The 21732-nt window shown below is 35.4% G+C and overlaps 1 protein-coding gene across 1 annotated transcript in view; it reads right to left on the bottom strand.

Annotated features, from left to right (window-relative positions):
• Positions 1-5454: 5454 nt before the first annotated feature.
• The window catches only part of LOC150102905 (phospholipid phosphatase 5), a 216669-nt gene continuing 200391 nt past the window's right edge, over positions 5455-21732 (bottom strand). The window contains exon 9 of the mRNA XM_090398045.1: positions 5455-5606. The gene's annotated coding sequence lies outside the window, so the exon portion shown is untranslated. The remainder of the gene's footprint in view (positions 5607-21732) is intronic.

The raw sequence follows: 21732 nt of genomic DNA, 5'->3' as shown, positions 1-21732 counted from the left end.
TATCAGCAACACCAATTCCTCTCCTTTATTCTGGATACTCCTGCCATTAGTATAAAGCATAAAAATGCCACTATTTCGATACCCAGCATTATCCCCTCCAGACTCCACTGGGCTCAGTACTACCTGATTTTGTCCCCCCTTCTCCCAAGAGGCCACCCCTGCTACCATCCACCTTGGGCATGCTAGTTTCCCTGCATTGACACACTGACTCATTCAGAACAGCAATCTCTCCAGATGCCTACATCCTTCCTCATTCAAATGGTCTCTCGCGTACAATTCCTCTCTGTCTTCTCAAATGCTGTCCAAGCATCCACATATTCCAATCCTCTCTTATGACATATTCTAGCAATTATGTTATTCAATATGTATGCTCTTCTGCTCAGCTTGTCACAATTATACCTAGGCAACACGAAATACTATCTTTCCTCTCTGCATCTTCTTTCGTACCACCTCAAGCAAGAATCTCACATCTCTCGCTGCCCAATTTACATTACCTCTCAAGTCATTTGTTCCTACCATCACAATCATCTCATCTACCCTTTCACCCCTCTTAATTGCCATAGCGACACTTTCTATTGTTCCTCCAGACAAGCACTCCTCATGCATCCTATCTTGCATCCCCACGGATCATTGCGTCACCGTACATTACACCTCTTACCATTCCCTCTCCTCTTCTATCATTCCCATAACTCTCTCTCATTCCCTCTCTTCCACTTATCCTATTCTCTCTTCTATCATTCCCTCTCTTCCACTTATCCTATTCTCTCCTCTTCTATCATTCACATAACTCTCTCTCATTCTCTCCTCTTCTATCATTCCCACACCTCTCTCTCATTCCCTGTCTTCTACTGCTTCTATACTCTCCTATTCTATCATTCCCAAACCCCTCTCTCCTATTGCTTCTATTCTCTCTTCTTCTATCATTCCCAAAACTTTCTCTCACTCCTACTCTGATTCGCTTTGCTTATATCTCTTTCATACTTCTTATCTTGTTCACAAGATATTCCACCTCCTCTATCCCTTTCTGAAGTTAATCACTCTTACTCGCCGATCAAAACCATCTCTGTAAACTTCACAGTCGTTGAAGCCTTACACACTCCCGACTCTTATTTTCTCATTCATACTTCGCTCGTCATTCTCTCCTATCACACTACTCGTCTCCCGACATTCATTTCCCATCCCTGAAGCAACTAGGTCGGTTATCGATATATCCAATTAATTAATTCCTTCCACTGTCTGCATTTTGCGCATATACGTACTCCCCCGCCACATATCCAATTCCCAGGAAGCATACATGCCGCAATCACTGCATGCCACAAAGTCCTTTATTATATTACATATAATAGAGTTCTTAAATGGTGGAGAACTCGGTGACATGCTATTTATGATTGCAGTTGTATCCGCCATCATTCCTTACTGCCAAGTACGTAACTACTAGACTAATTGCCAAAAAATATATATGAACACTGTATCACAGATATATATATATATATAAATATAACGCTATAATCAACTATACTAGATAGCGAAAACTTATCTTCTCTTCCACTGCAATGCTGCCGACTGTGACCTGGGCTACTCGGTAACCCAACAAAAATGCAAAAGCAGAACCATTAAATAACACTTGTGTTACTGAGGGAAAAAAATGCAGCACAATTCACACAGTTTAAAAAACACTTTTTCCCTACCACAGCTCATAATGCCTGCCACGTGCTTCAGCGACTCTAGCACCAATAATTATTGACTCATGTATTTATACTCATAAATATATGAGTTATGTCTAAATTTTTATATTTATGTCGTGTATTTTAATGTCTCAAGAATGTAAGAATTTGTTAGTATAAAATCCAGTATAAGAAAGCAAAGCTTAAATAACATTAGTCTGGAACATAAGCAGAATCTTCAGTAACAAAATGGTTGGAGTGGGGATCTTATACTAATGTATAAGATCTAAAGTAATTAAAACACATTATAAGCAATAATTTCACCATAAAGATATTGCACAAAGTACAAATTTACTTAAGGCCTTCAGGTGGCTTGAAACACATTCAGTGTTTTATAAAATAAATTTAAGAAACTTAGCTCACTCATGTTACAAGTTTTCAACCTTTCATGGTGTCTGATAATCTGTTTTTCAGGATTCATTCTGATAATTGTAGTGAACAAACATGACCAACCTAAACACGGCCTATCAACTTAACAGTAGTGCTTTAATTAAGAAGTTTAAAACTGATGTTCATAAATTTCTTGAATAGCAAGCAATTTCAAGTAGTGATGTAGGTAAACTTAAAAACCGATAAACCGAACAATGAAACATCTGTGTGTATAATTCCCACAGAAGACCCTTCTTAAGGAAGAAATATAGTAAGTTATACTTGAAAGCATATTTTTGTTTTATTCTAGATCATTGGAAAAAGTGTAAGCAAACAAAGTTTGCACATTAAGTATCTTCACAACTAAGCTACTTGTATATCAAGGCATATGACTTCACATCAGTTGGCTTAGTATCCCATCTTGCAAAACATGCTTGCTTTCAAAATGTTGTGCATTAAGGGAAGGGTCACTACCTAGACCGTAGTCCAATTGTGAAGATACTTCATGCACAAACTTTGTTTGCTTACACTCGGAAAAAGTAGGGGGGAAAAAAGCATTAAACAAGAATAAAGTTTCTTGGCAAGTATTCCTACTTTCTAACCAAGTGAAAAAACCTGTTAAGGAAGAAGTGCAGATGTTTCTTGAATCATTAGAGAAAGCAGCTGACATAATGAAAAAGGCGGGTTCTTGTCAAAGTTATAAATAGCAGTGTAGAAAATGAAAACCAGATATGTAGAAATATTATGGGAAAATCTGAAGAAAAAGGATAAAACCTCTAATGATGGATTTCTGTTCATAACAGGGACCAGTTGTTAATAACACCATGTTCTTGTGCTACATTGTAAATAAATTCACTTGGAGAGAACACACAACCAAAAGAAAAGTCTCATAACTACATTACTGTTCACAGTAATATCTTTACATTGGTTTAGGATACAAGACTATTTTAAGTAGGATTTGTAATATATTTGGACAGGAATTCAGTTTTGAGAATGATAAAAATGAATATTACAATAAAAAAAAATAGGGCTTTTTAAAAAGAATCCAAGTGTACAATTATAGGTGAAAATGTAGCATCCTCGGATATTACTGGAGAAAAAATGAAAGAGTATGAAAACAAGTACCAAACCGTGGAGGGTCAAAGGCACAATCTAAGAAAGCATTGATTGATTCAGCCAGGAAGGAATGTGGTGAAGCTGTTTGCAAGGATTTAAAAAAAAAAAAAAAGAAATCAAAACTTCAAAGTGAGCTTAAAGGAAGAGAAAAAATCTATAAAAAGTTCCTGGCAAGATAACCAAATGCCCTCGAAGAATACTGAGAAAGTTGTCAGAAAGCTAAGGTATGTATAAAAGTAGCTAAATGGAAGTTATAAGGGAAGACTTTGGTAAGAAGATAAATGACAGAAAGATAGCAAAAAATTCTGGAGACTGTTGGGAAAGCTTAGAAAAAGAGGACTATAAAATGAATCAGAGATGAGAGCAGCATAAAAATTGAAGATAAATATGTTCTGGGTATCTGGAGTAATTACTTCAAAAGTGAAACACAATAAGTGATATAATCAGTAACAGTGGTAAAAATATTCAAGAGGAACGAATGCAATCAGGTATTAGTATCAACATTTGACATTGATACTAATACTTGATTGCATGTAATAAGGTATTAGTATCAACATTTGACATTGCAGATGATATTTGACTATAAATACTTAAATATGGAGGCATAACATTTTTACAACGATCACACTGCCTAAATTAGATGACCTTGTAAGAAGATTAAATTTAGGAGTAGAGGTGTTCTGTACTATGAGTTCCAGGTAATATTTATGCAAGCATACTTGAGAAGAGGATAATAAAAATTGTGGAGGAGATATCTGGGGAACAAGAAGATGGGTTAAGGCCACATTGTTAGGGGGGAGGGTCAGGATTTGATTTTTGCTTTAAGACCAATAGTTGAAAAAATCATGGGAATATAACAATGATATGAATTTAAGTTCTCTAGATCTGGAAAAGGCATGCAACTAGCTGTTCAAAATTGTACATGGCACAAATGAGACATGATATAGAGCAATATACAGTCCATACTTTTAAACTGTGAGTCAAACTGTTAAAAGAAGTCAGCTTAAATGATTAAACATCCTCAACAAAAAAAAAAAAAAAAAAGAAGGGATGATTTTACATCACGTCTGGTCTTGTCTAGTTAAGTATGACACACACCTACTGGTAATAACCAACAAACAACTTCATAGTAAATGCATGCTTTCTATTGTTATTCCTGTTTTCAAATGTTGTATACATTACCTGCTTTAATCCAATTTTTTTAGTTTATTCACTTACTTCTCCTGATGACAAAACTAGTTGACTAGTCAATACTTTATTTCTATCCCATCTGTTTTAAATATGGTAAGAATATCATAAAATTGCATATAACATATGTAATTTTTATGAAATTACATATGGTATATGTAATTTCATAAATTCCAAATTTATATGAAATAAAAGAGAAATTAATCAAAGCACTAAACTAGCAGTATACAAGACAGTGCTAAACCAATTTTGTCTATAAATTTGAGAAATGAATTAAAAATAGAACAGATGATCAAAAACTAGAGACCTGAGATTTCCGAGAAAAATTAGGAAAATGAGAAGATAGGATCAATAGCAGAAAACGTTGCTAGCATTCAAGGATGTGTAAACAGAGTGAATCTAAAGTAGCATGTCATTTAAACAGAATGGAAGAGTGGAAAAGGCTAGCAAAACTGGTATTTGACAGGGGGAAAAAAAATTTGAGAAATGAATTAAAAATAGAACAGATGATCAAAAACTAGAGACCTGAGATTTCCGAGAAAAATTAGGAAAATGAGAAGATAGGATCAATAGCAGAAAACGTTGCTAGCATTCAAGGATGTGTAAACAGAGTGAATCTAAAGTAGCATGTCATTTAAACAGAATGGAAGAGTGGAAAAGGCTAGCAAAACTGGTATTTGACAGGGGGAAAAAATCAGGAAGATCAATTGGATTGATGCAGTTAGTAATGCCTTAAAAGAATGTTAGACTGTAATGCTAGATGTCACCATCTCAAGGATTTGACAAATAAGAGATTAATTTGGAAGAAAACTTAAGAAGCTAGTAATAATGTAAATTTAATCATGTAATGCCATCATAGTATCCCATAAACCCAATGAAGGTACATATTAGGAATTTCATAATGTTTTCACCAAATATTTCAGAAATTATAGAGTGACAAAGGAAAATAATGACATTACATGTGCTTCTTGAAAGACTAATTTCAATAAGTATTTTAAAAAGAATCCTATAACAATGTGTTCATTTTCAGGTGAAAAAAAAAAATATCATGACTATACTGGTTTTAAAGCAGTCTTTAAATCAATAAACAACATTACAGCAGATAGTTTTCAATTGTGTACTATACTGTATAACAAAAGGAAACTTTTTCTGATGGAGAATGCCGAAAAGCTTTCTTGGTCCTCTGGAAATTTTCATTTCCGAATTTACCTAAAAAAGTATAAAATGATATGTAGATTAATAAAGTTATTCCTATACAGAAATTCAGTTAAATAGATAATTACATTTGGATGTAAACGTATAGGAACATTTTTTAAAAATCATATGTGCTTTTTTTGTTTCCCCCCCTGTTTAGGTATTGTACATGGCAACAAATCATGCACAGTCATGTTTTCTTTACCATAACATTGACACCACATAATTAAACTGATAATGATAATATTAGTTATTATCATTAGAAGTATTATCAAGTTTAACATTTGCTATAGCAAAACTCATAGGGACCACAGAAATAGTTTATTATAGTGGATGGACTATTGTAGTGAATTTCCTTTAGAATGTCACAATGGTATCAACAGTATGAATGACTGAAAAAAAGTTAACTTGGATACCAATTTTTTTTTTCTTTGTTAATACCATATCAGCAAAGACTGACATTTCATGATGCTGTGTTTATACTTCAATTTCAAGCATCTGATCTTGTTTGACATCATAAATTCCATGGATCTTTTGAAAAGATTGTTTCTGATGACCATATTCCAATACACAAAGGAAAAAAGATGAGAAGAGTGGAATCCAAAAATTACAGACAAACTGATATCTCTTTAAGAAATCAAGACCAACAATAACCTGTATTTTTAGTATTGTTTCCAAGCCTCCATGCAGTATGAAAACTGTGCAGAAGTTCAAACACTCATTGACCACAATAACCATCATAATTTGCCTTGAAGATATTAACATTGGAACATCCACAACACACTGCACTCATATACCGCTGCAATGCAAAAACATCTCCTTTTCACTTCCTTACTCATATGTCCTTTGAACACTTTCTAGGGATGACCTGCTTTTCTCCAATCACCATGTGCAGTAATTCCTGTTTATCTATCTGATAAGCTCCTCTCATCAAGCTCTGTACTCTATATCAACATCCCAAAGTCCTGAGACAATCTCAGTTAATTGCCTCTGCAACTTTGTCAAATGTTTCCTTATCACCCATATAACTAAATAAGCAGATCTATACCCCATAACCAAGGTGAGCAGAAATCCAAATCTGGCTTGATTATTGTCCTGTAAAGTTGAAATATCAACTTCTAATCATAGCTCTTCACATTAGAGTAGCAACTTTCTGGATAACCTTTATTCTTCAATTCCCTATCCACCAATATCCCCAGATCTCTCTTACTTCCACCATCTCCCAGAGCAAAGTTTCTCCAATATGACAAACCTTATTCCATTTTCTCAAGCCAAAGTACATAACTTTACACTAAGCAACAATGAATAGGCATTTCGTTGTCTTCAGCCCAAAGCACCAACTTATTCAAATTCTTTTATAACATAATGTTAGAACTGACTGATTACTTTTCCTAATTTAATGTCATCAATAAACAATTGAACGTCTCCCCTGAAACCTAGAACTATATATGTATTAAACAATACTCAAGAAGAGAACCCTGTGGCTTGTCACCTTACTTTTTTTTTTTTTAAAAGACCCTCCCCATACACAACTCACTGACACATAGTAGTCAATCATTCATGTAGCCAAGATTGGGATCGATTGACTATCCATCCCAATTTCATATCACGTAGTATTCAATCAGTGCTTTAGCAAAATTCAAAAAAATTATTGTATAATCATTTAGTCATTTGTCTAATAATATACTAGTCACCCTATTATAAAATGTAAACAAAATTACTGAAACAAATCTTTCTCCTTAACCAACCTTGCTGTCTCATTCATGTTTATATTCTGTTTTTAACCAGCCTCACTAACCACTAGCCTATAGATGGACACATGACTTGGATTCTCCCTTGTGTAGCACTATTTTTCTCTTATCCACTCTTTTGACCATTCCTACTGCCAGACTCTGGCTGAACAACCAAATTAAAGCCACTGCCAACTATTGACATTTTCCTAGAGACAGTTTAGAGGGAAGAAAGAGAGCATGGTAAGGTGGAAGTGGAATTTATACAGTTGCAAAGGAATAATTACCTGAAATAACATTACAGAGGAGAACTGGTTTTGAGAATGCTGGATCTGGTAATAGCATCTGAGGATATATTCATAATAAAGGTAGATACTCTGCCTTCATTTGGGGATGGTGATCATGCAGTCTTGCTCTGCAAAGTTTTTAAACATATCGAATCTCTGTTAAGAGTATGTTGAACTATAAAGCTGGTAATTATATCTTGACATCTTGGAGCAGCACCATGGCTTGAGACACTGCAAGGAAAGGATGTCAGTAGTTAATGGAAACTGTGGTCAGGGATTGTTTGAGAGAAGCAGTATTAGACTGCATCCTCACAATCAGGAAGATAAACTAAATTGGGATATAGTGGATGAGTAAGGATATAAAGAACCGAAAAAAAAAAAAAAAAAAAACCATTGTGGAAGGAATATAAAGAAAAATAGTGATCAACATGCTCATGAGCAGTACAAATTATAAGCAAGATGCATGACTAGTATTGTAAGAAAGGCCAAATCTGATTACAAGAGAATATTAGCTAAGCAGGCTAAAATAAATTCAAAAGAGTTTTTTCGTTATGTAGTAAGTGAGAGAAACAATGACTATAGAAAGATGTCTTTAATTAATGGTGATGATAGAAAGGTGACGGAAGCAAAAGACATAGTTGAGTTGCTAAGTGATCACTTTGCAAAGGTGGAGATTTTGCAGTTGCTGATGTAACAGAATCCAATGTTGGAATTAAGGTAGATAAACAGGAGTTCATATTCACATAGCACAGGAGTGTGCTATGTGAATATGAAAGAGAATTGGCAATGCCACTAGCAAAATTGTTCAAACTAAATCTCAGCCCTTAGAACCTTGCCAGGGTTATGTTAAAGGTAAAATCCAGCAATGAGTGGATGGGAATAAAATACTTTATGGTGGGTAGCATGACTTTGTAAAAGGTAGGTCACAACAGGGGTACTCCATGATATTAATGACGATGCAGTGCCAATCACAAGAGAAAGAAGATCAAAGCTCTATCCACTTACTTCTCCATTAACTCAAGTATCTCTCCCTAATTCATGTGTAAACACTGGTGTGACAGAAATCATTTTCCAATGTTTAGTGTTCTGTAATGTTGGAAGGATCACAATCCTCAGAAAAGATACAGTAATTGACAGAGACTGACATTTCTATTATCAGAGCTGATGACAAGTGATGATGTATTTTCTGACAGAATACATTCAAGTATTACATATTTAATGTAATAAGCAGCCTGATCTTATTACTATTAAATTAGTTGACATTCCACCTCATCTCAAAGTATCAGGTTAAGTGAAGATGGTCAAGCTTTACTTAATTGCTCTACACTCCCTGAGTTTTCTTACATCTCAGAATACTCATAATGCTTTTGGTCTTCTGCATCATGATAATAATAATACTAGTTCCATGGGTTACTTGTTATCACTGGGACAGAAATTCGTAAGGTGCCTTCTAGGGATATTCCGCAGGAAGTTAGTGTTATTAATGACTGGCAAAATTACAGTGTTTCAGATCATCATCACTAAATTTCTCATACGTATCCTCACAGGTGTGTAAAGGACACTAATATAATACTATATGAAGTTTACATTATTGTCAGGACTCCAATACTATTGGATCTCATATTTCAGTTATCTAAGACATTTCTAACAGTATTAGTCTGCCTAGATCTTGGTCTTTCTCTGGGTTTTTTTATATTTTTTTTGACATCTAGGCATTAAACACCTGAGATTAGCTTGGCTCACACACTCCTGAATGTTAACCATTGTCAAGTTTCCAAATTCCTAATATCCTCATTTTAAATAAATAATGCTGTTGATGCCAGAACTCTCATATCTGTGGTCTTTGGTCAAGTGTTTTATTTCTAACCTAGCTCTAAGATCCACAAGTTAAAACTGTTCACAGTAATGATTAATGGTATAACCAACACCAAGAGGAAAAATTATTAAATTTGCTTTATTTATGTGGGGGTGTCCCCCCTTGTCCTCAACCGTCCCTTAGGACTGGTTGAGCCCTCCTAATAAGGGATTAAGTATGTATTTATGACTGTAGATCCATGTGTGTTCATAGGTCAGTTTGCCTGTTCTGAGGGATGAAAAACCTGAGTTTCCAGGTGAAAAAACCCCTCTACTTCCATTGGAGACCGGCTAACTCACCTTTAGTCAAAAGAGACCAGATAAAGGTTCCCCATGTCATAGATGGGAATCGAACCCAGGTCTTTCTGACCAAGCTACAGAGGCTCAAATTAAACTCACTAATATTTCACTAGTTTTCTACCCAGTATCATCAGAGCACAATGATAACTGTGACAGGCACTAAACTAAATAATTGTAGAAATAATTTAAATTGTAACTGATATCTAATATTTAACTGTGATAGCACAACGATAACTGTGCCTGTCACAGTTATCACTGTACTCTGATGATGCTGGATAGAAAACCAGAGAAATATTAGTGAGTTTAATGTATTTTTCCTCTTGGCATTGGTTATACCGTTAAGCATTATTACAAGTACTGAACAACACTGAGACAATTAATTTCTCACTTTACTTTATATAAATTTATTCACTTGACTTCATCCTATATCTAGATTTGCTTATTTAATTTACCATCTTGGCCTAAATCTAACTTGTCGTTCAACTTTTACTTCCACAATTTTTTTTTTTAATCTCTCGTCAAGTATGCTTGCATAAATCTTAACTGGAAATTCTTTTGTATTTCTCACATTCAGTTTCATTCTCCTTTTTATAGATGGTCACTATTAGAACTCTCTTTCCAGTCATCTGACTAGTCCTGAATTATGCAGTGTAGTCACTGTCAAAAATTTTTAACTCTATATTTGAGCATCCTTGGTTGAATATCATCTACTTTCTGTATTTCCATATTTCATGTTTTTGATGTTTTTTACTTATCTCAATTATTGATATGTACTTCTGATTGCATTCCTCTAGAATACATGTGAAGCTGCTTTCACTACAAAATATTTATGAACTCCTTTTACCAGAACCTAATATATGCAAAACTCATACAGAAAGAAAAACAAAATTTAAGAACCAACTGCACATGATTTATCATCCAGCTTTCAGCAATCACTCCAAATACTGAATAAATAAATATTATTATTATTATTATTAAGAGAGACCTCCAAGGAGTCAGGCACTCATTGAGGGAGACCATACACTACAGACACAAGCTATCATATTTGTTCTTGAATTCATTCACATTGCTTGTGCACACATCCAATGACAATCCATTCCAATGACGTACCACTCTATGAGAGAAAAATCTATCCCTCACTCCATTCTTAGTGGCATTCATTCTCAGCTTCCAAGGATGCTCTCTTGTCCTTTCCCCACCCTCCATAAAATGCAAAATTCTATCCACTGAAATCATGTATGATCCTTTCAGAAGTTTTCTGCAGTCTACAAATTCTCACTCTGTCTTCATAATCAGTATTCCACAATCCTGATATTGCTTTTGACATTATCCTTTGTACTCTCTCTCTCTCCATTGTATCAGAATTAAAACGGAAACAAGGAGACTAGACCTGTGCAGAATAATCCAAGTGAGATCTTACCACCCTTATCTTTACATGTCACAGTTCGTTTCAGCATTGCAAATATCCTTTGAGTTGTATTTGCAATCTACATGGCCCCTGAACTTCAACTTCCTATCTATTAACACTCTAAGATCCTTAACCTGATCAGTTTTTTCTAACAATATAATATGACATTAGATATCTAATTACACCAAAGTGCATGACTTTACATTTACTGACATTGAAGTGACATCAATTTTCCCATGCCCACAATTCCAACCTATTCAAATCATTCTGCAAGTAATGCATATCAGCCACATTCCTGATTACCTACCTATCTTTGCATCATCAGCAAATAGCTGTATGTTATCTATCAAATCTTTCCCAATGTTATTAATGTACAGATTGAATAAAATTGGAAAGGACTGATCCTTGTGGTACCACCACTAGTTATTTATTTTTTATTAATCTTTGTACTGGTTACGGGCAGTACTACCCTTACATCACATCCAGACATCTCGTCCAGACTTGATATAGGCCTAAGCCTTTACAAGTGTTTTATCTAGGGTTACCATATTCTAAAATGCCAAAATGCTGACACCCCATCGCCTAACCAACCTGTTCCGGACACAAACATCTAACACAAAAATAAATACATATGTTTGAAATCTTTACCTTTGTAAGCTTTTCATTAATTAGATGTGATGAGTATGCTTATTAGAACACACAAAAATATGAGATTTTAAGTGTCATCATAAGTCATATGAAACAAGAGTAGGCTTACATGAAAAAGAATTAGACTTATCACACTACATACATTACTTTGCAGCCCATGCATATTTTTCACTAGACCTAATTTTCTTTAGCAGTGCTTTGTTTCGACACAAATAGTTGAACATATTTTTACATGTAAAATGTCTGTAATTAAATTTAACTATAGCAAGTCCTTTCACAGATTCTATGATGTCTATTTCTTTCCTTGGTCCACTGAGGTTGTATTAATGAAAAGAGCCTTTCAACACTGGGATTGTGACAATAATGGCAGATATTTTCATTATCAAAATGCGGACATGTCTGCATAAATGCTGACATATGGTAACCCTAGTTTTACCCTATGCCTGTTCTAGTTATCATTGTAGTCATTCTTCTCTGGTGGCAACAGCATGCCTCCAGTGTGCCCTGTAGGGGCCCTCAAGGAAAGAACTTTTATATCCTTCTGTGTAATCACAAGCTGTTTGAAGTCCTTATAGCTATCTGCGCTCCATATGCCATGTAAAGAGATGGTGGTGCTGGTAAACCTCGGAGTTGCCCCATGCTCCTCCCGTATCTTACTAACTAGATCTTGGTTATTCTTATAATAGTTTACCTTATTATTATGGCTATAGGCTAGTGGGCACCCTGTTCCCACCACCTAGGCACCAACTACCCAAACGTCACCATCTCTTTTAATCACTAAGTCTGGCTTACGCAAACTCGCGGAGGTCTTATAATGTGGTTCCACCATGGTCTCCCAACCTTTGTTCTTAAAGCGGTTGTTCAGAATGGAGACCACGGTGTCATGCCTCTGCACGCGGACCCCATGGGTGCGGAAGCAACACTTGGCTACATGAGACAATGTCTCACTGTAGTGGCAGCCAGCCCTACAGTTTGAGTCATCACTACCCCATCAAGCTGTGCAGGCTCAAGTGGGCAGGGCATTGATCCTTGTCCTGATAAGGTCAATATACTCAAACCCAGGGAGGAGTTTGGTGCCATCCCTTACCCAATCATGCTGGGGAGGCACCAGATATGATTCTTTTAAAAGAGCACCATCTACAGAACAGTGCAGCAGAGATGCCCATCTCTTGTGTTCAGCAGGTGCTGACTCAATTAAGGTACCTTGATAATGGGACCAGCCTTTAGCCCGCTTAAAGTTTTCTTGTATTAATGGGCTATAGAAAGCCTCTCTGCAGATAGGGGAAGAAGATAGTTCTAACTTCACGATTCTGGGCAGCCGCAGGCATAGGATCAGCCATCTAAGTGATGGAACCCCGAGTCCACCATCCTTCACCCTCGCGTGGAAATATGCAGTAGGGGTGTCAGGCGGCAGTCGGAGCCATGATCTCACAGCTGAACAGATAGTCCTGTCCATTCAGGACAGTACCGAGATATATGTCCTACCAAGTGAGGTAGGAAATAGTGGAAAAGGAGAAACAGTCTTTGCTGGGGCTTGAGAGGAGCTTTCCTCAAAGAAGTGATCCCAGCTTCTAGGATCTTGCAGACCCCCCCCCCCCTTATACCACTTTTTGATATCTGTCAGTCAGACATCTCTTATCCACGCTAAATATTTTATAATCCAAACCCATATTCTCTAATTCACACAACAGTCTTTCATGCTGTATTCTGTCAGAAGCCTTAGCAAAATCCAAAAGTATCATGGCGTATCTATTCCCCTTGTCTAACTCAATGGTAACATTATTATACAATGTGAGCAAAGTTGCTAAAACATGAGTAAACCCATGCTGTTCATTGCAAAGTAAAGATTCTCTGTCAACCCATTTCTGAATGTAAGCCATAACCAACTTTTCCAAAATATTCACCATTACTCCTGAGATACTGATAGTTGGATACACTGGCCTTTGCACTGCCCTTGTGAAATGGGATTACCATACATTCTTTCCACTCCTGCATAATCTTTCCTGTTGAGACTCAAATTATATAGTTTGGTCAAAGGAATGGCCATTTCAGCTGAACACTCTTTTAGCATCCATGCTGATATTCCATCAGTCCCTATTGCTGAATTCTTATTCAGTTTGTGCCACTGCTCTAACTCCTTTTCATACACGTTTCTTCATCCATTTAAAAGGTAACAGTGAGCCCCATGTTGCATACACCAAGTTGATAGCTTTTAGAAAATTTGGCACTCATTAGTTGAACAATCTCTTCTGCATCTGTCATCCTCACACCATCTGCATTCAGTAGTTTTTTTTTTTTCATATTCATTCTTTCTTTTACCTGCTACATATTGACAGAATTCTTTGGGATTGTCTTTAGCTTGCAGAGCCAGTTTCTCACAATTTAGCTTTCTGTACAACAATTGTGACTCTTCTGACATGCTGCTTATAATTTTCATAATGGATATTATCCTTAGGTACACAGTATTCCTTCCACCTCACCCTTTTCTTACAAATATTTGCTTAATAAGATTACGCATCCATTTGACTCCTACCCTATTCTTCATACTCTTGGGTCTGATTTTGCATCATTTAAGTATTTTTTAAATGCTTCCCATGCATTGTTGATCCCATCCAGCAACTGATACCATTGTACTGAACTTAGTATGCTCCTTGGTTGGTCATAATTTCCTGTTTTGCAGTAATCTTTTCTAAACAGAACATTCACAAACGTAACCACTTCCCAAGTGAGTACTGCATGATCACTGTCACCAAGGGGAGGCTGAATAGTTACGTCTTTAACTGAAACACCCTCTGACCTGCAATAATATGATCAAATTGACATGAATTTTGTAGCTTATGTAAAGAGAAGCCTGCAAGTTTAAAATATATCAGTGGAAGCATGTGTGCATTTAGGTTGGATCTGTTGCAGTGTGGCTTATGCATAAGCTACAAAATTCACACCAATTTGATCATATTATTGCATTTTTATTGATGTTTGAAAATTTTAAGAGTGCATAAAGCATCAGCACTGATCTTAATTGATGCAATTAATTGTAGGATAACTTTGAATACTTTAATTTATCAATTAACCTACCAACTGGCCAGGACGTCTATAGATGTCCAGCTAAATCTGGATCGATTCTGTAAACCTATCGAATAACATGGATAAGAAGTGCAATTCGGTCCCACTATTTATCCACCTCGGCCAGTAGGGGTGTTAATATAATTTTAAATATGGAAATCATAAATGTCAAAGGAACAATAGCTATGCTTCACATGGATGTTTTTGAATTTTGATACAATTTTTAAATACAGCCATATAATACACAAGAAATAGGAAAAGGTAATCGCTTAGAAAATTATTATTTTTTCAGACAGAACCAAAGATGGCTGAAATATCTCACTTTACTTATTTATACACAAGTTCCAACCTCCTTCGACTATAATCTATCATAAAATCAGCGAAAGCTCTGGCATAAACGGGAATTCAGTAGATCATCAACGCTGTTTCCCATTTTAAATATGGGCAAAAAAGTTATAAATTATTTATATAAAATTATATATTAAAATCTTGTCTATATTGGTGCCCTAAACACATCAGTTCACACTTCACGCATGCAAAACAGACATTGGTATATTCTGTTTAATTTTAGTAATCACGCAAAGCCAAGAAACAATTAGGGGAGTCTTTAACAGGAATAAATGTAAATATGTAATATCAGCATTATTGCTAATTTTTGTGGATGTGCACCACACACTTAGCACATCTGGAATATTTGCCCCAGATACATACACGCGATATTATTTGTTTTTATAATTTGCATTTTTTGCTATATATTATAAAGAAAACTTCATTTTCAAAATTAATTAATTTTTTTTTTCGTTTAATTTTGTTAATTAGTTTACATTTATTTTAATTTTTCAACATATCTAAAAATATTTTAGGAATCCATCGAAATTTTTTGAATTCTTAAGTGTCTTTATTTTTAGTAAACATTTTCATATATTGATCCATATGCTGATGAATGATTTCGTATTAGAAATGTGAGGTAAGGTGGTGAAAAGTCTTCATACCGATGCCTGTGGGCATGTGGTAAATCTGTAGAAAGGCTTCTATATTTTAAGATCGAAAACCATTTGCCTGAAAAAAGGTGCAACTGATTTCCTCCGATCTCAGTGATATGAAGTGAACTCATTCATCCACAAATACAAGATCATGAGGTTTCATGGACACATTAATTTGGAAAGCACTGATCTAGAGTTTTAAAAATAAAACTGTTACCTCTAGAACAGTATAAATTAAATATGAAATCAAGAAATCATAGAATATTAAATCACAAAACAAGTACAGTCAAACCTTGATCACATGACATGAATTTTGTCATAAAGTGAATCATTGCTTTGTTCTTTTTCCACTTGTAGTCATATATAGTATGTAACAGTGATCCCACTTAAGTGGGAGAAGCTGCAGAAGAAGTCATATATAGTATGTGCATAAATAACATATATAAAGCATTTATTTGTCAGCAAATAAATGCTTTATAAAATAAAATGCTTTATTTTATTTGTTATGCAAACAAATAAAAAAGTTAGAAATGGATAACTGTAGCTATCTAATTTTTAACAATTGTAACAAAAAGTAATGCAAGGTAAGTTTAGCCTGCAACCAAAACTTACTGCCACTAAATTTAATAATTTTAATCTTAATATCTAATGTAATAAGTTCACGAGCTTCTTCTTTTCAATGGAAGTGACAGCACTCTATGATTTTTATCTGCTGCTATTAAAAATTAAAAACAATACAATAAATAAGTTATAAACAGCTTATAGTTCACATCAAAGCACTCAAACACTGAGAGATGCAGCAAGCAACAACACTGTAAACAAACAGTCCACAAAAATTGAGCATTGGTTGATTTGCAGCAGCATCATGTTACTAAAACCACTGTATGAGTGATTGCAGTGTCATATAATCGGGCAATGGTCATAATTGAGAAGTGTTGTATGTGCAGTTTGTCACAAAATCAGGAATTACTGTTAAATGTTTTGTATTATTGATTGCCCATTATTTAAGAATATTCTAAAGAATCCTTTCCTTCATGCTTACACAGTGATCAGAATACATCATGAAAATTAAGGAAACAACTACCATGTTACAGTAAAACTTAGTTTAATATAAACCAAAATAAACACTCGACGTTTCAACTTTCACATCAAGGTCATCATCTGGAGTATACACATATATACAAAGAAACAAGCTGCACTACAATCTACATGGTATGCTAAAAGTTACTGATTAGCCGTTAAAACTATTAGCCTGATCTCTGGTGACCAAAAAAACCTTACTACATCAAAGCTAGAGTCCTGTTATTATTATTATTTATTAGGTTACAAAAGAGGTGCTTAAGGGGTCAAAGCTGTATAACTGAGAGGAGACCTCCACATAGCCTTTAAAGGAATGCGGAGAACCAACCAGGGGTTCTGACCTAATGTCCAATCCTCACCTTCTCGTGGTGCACCCTGTTGGGTATCTACTTGGATACTGAACGAACGAGGATGGGCTGGCAATTTGGGATTTAGCCGACCAAATTGTATTCTTATTGGTTAAACCAAAATAAAAAAAAATAAAAAAATGATGGTACGACATGACAAAATTTCATGCCGGCTGGGGCATCGCCCGATTAAACAAGACCCCCCGTTGTTTTCGCCAGGGAACCAGGACGAACAGCGAAAAGTCAGCTACTGAAATAAATCTGAAAACAAACCCTAACTCAACATCACCAGAGTTAAAGATCAGTGCTATCAACATAAGAAGCCTGAATGGAAAAGAAATGGAGCTAGCTGAGGAATTAGATAAGTACCAGATCGACATAATAGGGGTGACTGAAACAAAAAAGACAAAAACTGGTGAGATCTTTCTGAGCAATAAATACAAAATGTTATAATCAGGCAACAATGACAATCAAGGAAAAGAAGGAGTAGCCATAGTATTCAACACAAAATATGAGGCTAATCTTCTTGAATGGCAGTCAGTCTCAAGTAGAGTAATGTGGGCAAATATGAGAATGGGGAACTGGACAATGAGACTTATTTGTGCCTATGGTCCCACAGAAGGTTCTATTAAGGTAGAAGTGGAGGAATTTTTTGAGGCTTTAGAAAAAGCAACTGACACAATGAAAAAGGAAAAGTTGGTCCTTGTTGGGGATCTAAATAGCAGAGTAGGAAATGATTGTGAGACATACAAAAATATTTGGGAAAATTTGGAGAAAAGAGCAAAGCTCATAATAATGGCAAATATCTGTTGGATTTCTGCTCAGGACGTGGACTGGTTATTACAAACACCATCTTCCAACATAAAAATGTGCACAAATTCACATGGAGAGAAGAGACAAGGAATAAGAAAAGTCTCATTGACTATGTTATTGTTGATAGTGATGTTTTCTCCCTGGTGCAGGACACCAGAGTGTACAGAGGATTTGAAATTGGAAGTGATCACTATTTAGTCTTGAGCAGGATAAAATTGAATTTCATATTGAAAAGAATAACATGTAAGAAAGTTTTAAAGCGAATAAAAGTTGAGCAGCTCTCAGATGTGAACTGTAGACTAAAATACACAAAGATTATTGAAGAAAAAATGAAAGTGTTTGAGAACAGGAATCAAACCTTGGAGATTCGGTGGCAAACTCTGAAGAAAACATTGATTGATATTGCCAGAGAGGCATGTGGTGAGGTTGTCTGCAAGGATAAAAAAATCAGAACTCCCTGGTTTACACAGGAAGTTAAAGAGTCAGTGAAGGAAAAGAAGAAAGCATATCAAAAGTTCCTGGCAAATAAGTCAGCTTGTGCTCTTAGAGAATACAGAGACAAATGCAAGAATGCTAAACACCGTGTAAAACTAGCTAAACAAAAGTCATGGGAGGACTTTGGCAAGAATATAGAAAATAAATATCAAGGTGTAAAAATATTCTGGAGGTTGTTGAAGAAGCTTAGGAATGGGGGAAAGAGTGCTGTAAAAGGAATCAGAGATGATAAAGGTGACATGAAAAATGGGAGAAAAAGATATCCTTGAAGTATGGAGTAATTATTTTGAAAAACTGCTAAATGAAACAAGCAGTGATGACAGCACAGTGGTAAAAAACACTGACCAGACATGCAGTCAGGAATACATATCCATACTTGAAGTAGAAAAAGCCATCAAAGGCTTGAAATGTGGAAAGGCAGCAGGAGTAGGTGATATTCGACCAGAAATGCTTAAGTATGGTGGTATAAGAATCTTACAGTGGCTGCACTGCATAGTTCAGAAAGCCTGGACAGAGGGACAAATTCCCGATGATTGGAGTAGAGCTCTCATAGTACCCATATATAAAAAGGGAAATAAAACTGAATGTGAGAATTACAGAGGTATTTCCTTACTGAGTGTTCCTGGCAAGATCTATGCAAGTATACTTGAGAAACAGTTGAGAAGAATTGTGGAAGAAAAGCTTGGTGAAGAACAAGCTGGATTCAGGCCAGACAGAGGCTGTCAGGATCAGATCTTCACTTTACGACAAATAGTCAAGAAAGCATGGGAATATAACAGAGATCTGTATTTAAGTTTTGTCGATTTGGAAAAAGCATATGACAAGGTGCCAAGAGAGAAGATATTCAATATGCTACAGTTATATGGCGTCAATGGGGCATTATATCAAGCAATACTTAGTCTTTATTTGAGTTGTACGTCAGCAGTTAGAATTGAAGTATAGGAAGATGGTTTAATGTTAAATCTGGTGTGAGACAAGGATGTACATTATCCCCTCTATTATTCGTTATCTATATGGATCACATTATGAAGGAAAGTGGTATTAAACATGATATCAAAATTGGAGATGTTAATGTCAGCTCTTTGCTTTATGTGCATGATGTTATACTTCTAAATAAATCCGCTACAAGTCTGCAAGATTCTCTGACTAAATTGAATAGCAGTTGTAATAGATATGGTATGAAGGTCAGCATTAAAAAGACAATGAAAATAGGTAGAATTGTTGAAAATGTCAACTGTGTTGTCAACAGGGAACCTGTGGAACAAGTAAAACATTTCAGCTACTTAGGCACGATTTTTACTGAAGATGGTAAATTAAATATAGAAATAGACAACAGAATCAGCAAAGCTGGTATGGTAGGAAGTCAATTGAATAAATTCATATGGAATAAGAGAGAAATTAGTCGGTACACTAAATTAGCTGTATACAAGACAGTGTTCAAACCAGTTTTAACTTATAGATCTGAGAGCTGGGTCAGAAGTAAAACACTTGACCAAAGACTAGAGACCGCAGATATGAGAGTCCTGAGAAAGATTATAGGCGTGAACAGATGGCATCAATGGTAATATCATATTAAAAATGATTATATTAGGAAAGAACTTGACATTGTCAACATCCAGGAATGCGTTAGCAGCAGAGCTAATCTCAGGTGGTATGGTCACTTAAACAGAATGGGCGAAGAAAGATTAGCGAAACAAGTGTTCTCTGCCAGGCTGGCAGCAAAACAACCCAGAGGAAGACCAAGATATAGGTGGATTGATACAGTACAAAGTGCCTTAGACGATAGAAATATAAGATCTGATAATGTTAGAGTCTTGACAAGTAACAGACTGATTTGGAAGAAAATTGTAGATAAGAAGTTAGTAATGATGTAAATTTTTCATGTAGTACTATCATATCCTGTACACCCCTTGAGGGTACATGGCAGGAATTTGATGATGATGATGAGGTTACAAAATTAAATTAAGCTGGAGAGCAACATGTTCACACAAAAATATTAAAATATACATATAAATTACAACAAACCAGTATGGATGGTGGCCAATAAAATCTGAAAAATTGGTTCGAGTCCTAAAGTCAGGGTTTGCTGGAAAATTAAGTGGGCTGAATGTGTGCCATCCAAGTTCTTGGGATTTTTATGCCACTAGTATTGTTAAGATTAGGGTGGTCAACCACCCTAATCTTTAGAACTCTTGAATGACTTTAGGGCTCAAAGCAATTTTTCAGATTCTGTTGGCCACCATCCATACTGGTTTGTTGTAATTTATATGTATACTTATATAAGTAATTTTTTTGTGTGAACATGTTGCTCTCCAGCTTAATTTAATTTTTGTAACCTAATAGATAATAACAGGACTCTAGCTCTGATGAAGGAAGTTTTTTTTTTTTTTTCTTTTTTTCACCAGAGATCAGGCCAATAGTTTTAACGGTTGATCAGTAACTTAGCATGCTATGTAGGTAGTGCAGCTTGTTTCTTTGTACACATATGTATATGTTGATGACCTTAATGTGAAGTTCGAAATGTCATGTGTTTATTTTGGTTTATGTTAAATTCAAGTTTTACTCTAACACAGTAGTTTGTTTTCATAATTTTCATGATGTAATATGCTAAAGAAATTCAGCCTTTCCAAAAGGAAAGTATTAAATCCCTGGCATGTAACCTCTTAACAGTTAAAAAGATATATGATATATATTTTGTATTCAAAACAGCATTTTTTTTTTGTTCTGTTTTTCTGACTTTTAAAAATCACACATGCACAACAAAAGCTGTTTTCAATACACTGTGCATGACAGTACTCTCTCATTTTAGCTCACGGCAAATTAAAATCGCTTGGATATGTCTTTCTGGTTTTACTAAGATGGATTGAAAGTTTATTTTTCACTTGGTTAGACTATAATAAATTTTGTTTAATCCTTTATCCAAGTGTGAGCAAACAAAGTTTGTGCCTGAAAGTATCTTCAGGACTGGGGTAAGGTGGTACAACACTGGGAAACTTGTTGCAAAGGTGGAGCAAGCTAATATCACTCCTATCTCAGTATCTCCTATAATGCAAAACACATCTCCTTGTGGATATGTCTAATGTTATGCATTAAGGGAATGGCCACTACCCAGACTAGTTTCGACCTTTATTGA

Source organism: Typopeltis vanoorti, chromosome 9, assembly GCF_054136105.1.
Source record: "Typopeltis vanoorti isolate ZY-2024b chromosome 9, IOZ_Tvanoo_1.0, whole genome shotgun sequence".
NCBI lineage: Eukaryota > Metazoa > Arthropoda > Arachnida > Uropygi > Thelyphonidae > Typopeltis > Typopeltis vanoorti.
This window is presented reverse-complemented; position numbering and strand designations above follow the sequence as displayed.